The sequence below is a fragment of the Myotis lucifugus genome, unplaced genomic scaffold (assembly GCF_000147115.1).
Source record: "Myotis lucifugus unplaced genomic scaffold, Myoluc2.0 scaffold_100, whole genome shotgun sequence".
NCBI lineage: Eukaryota > Metazoa > Chordata > Mammalia > Chiroptera > Vespertilionidae > Myotis > Myotis lucifugus.
This window is the reverse complement of record NW_005871148.1, coordinates 805,727-806,879: the sequence shown is the minus strand read 5'-3', so window position 1 is coordinate 806,879 and position 1,153 is coordinate 805,727. Positions and strand designations below refer to the sequence as shown.

The window sequence follows — 1,153 nt, the reverse complement described above, 5'->3', positions numbered from 1 at the left end:
GTTTCTAACTCTCTCTCTCTCTCTCCCTTCCTCTCTGTAAAAAATCAATAAAATATATTTTAAAAAAAAAGGTAAATGAAACTGTGAATATTTAAAAATGTAGATTAATCTGGAGAGTATTATTATAGAACTGACAAAAAAGACCAAAAAAAAAACCACTAGTGGAAGCATAAAAGAAAATAATTGAATGTGAAATCTTTCTGTTTTATATAAAACGGGTTTAAAACTAATAAAGGCTACGTACCTGGCAGGGGAGATACCATTATCACAAAGGTGGTTTTCCCAGGGCGAGACTCACCCATTGCACCCCGGGTGTGTTGATTCCTGCGATTTTCCCAAATGTGGGAAACTTGACTGCATAATTTGCTTCTGAAAAGCAGCAAAAATCAGAGGCCTCAACATTTGAGGCCTGGCCAAATGCCCTGCTGCCTGCCTCCCCCACTTCCTTGTAACTTCTAGTCCCTACCTCCCTGCTAGGGTTGTGATGATAATGACTAAAGTATCTAGCCATATGCCTAAGTAGGTACTCAGTAAATACTGATTCTCTTTCTTTCTTTATTTTTTTTAAATATAACTTTATTGATTTCAGAGAGGAAGGGAGAGGGAGAGAGAGAGAGAAACATCCATGACGAGAGAGAATCATTGATCGGCCGCCTCCTGCAGGTCCCCTACTGGGGATTGAACCCGCAACCCAGGCATGTGCCCTTGGCCAGAATTGAACCCGGGACCCTTCAGTCCGCAGGCCCACGCTCTATCCACTGAGCCAAACCAGCCAGGGCTGATTCTCTTTCTTTTTTTAAAAAAGTCATGGGCACAAGCTGAGGAACCACAATATCTAAGGAAATCCTTTTCTTTGTGCCTTGTCAAAAAGACAAGAATGTTATATTTTATTGTTTTTAGTTTCCTTTTATGTCATGAAAATCCATTTACTGTTTTATTAAATCTGGTTATAACATTAAAAAAATCATGGGCACATAAACAAAGTTGGTTATAGACATTCATTCAATTACAAGAGCAGGCCATATGGCTCAAATATTGATCATGGTACCCACTGATTTGTTTAAAACCGGCCCAGAGGATCCCACAGTGATTCTCAGTTTGAAAACTTTCTCAGTATTAAATGCCTCCTGACCCAGGAGGAATCAGGCAGGCT

General features: G+C 39.8%; 1 pseudogene; it reads left to right on the top strand.

The window, feature by feature from the left end:
• Nucleotides 1–236: 236 nt before the first annotated feature.
• Nucleotides 237–370, top strand: LOC111826760 (annotated as a pseudogene).
• The last annotated feature ends 783 nt before the right edge of the window (nucleotides 371–1,153 follow it).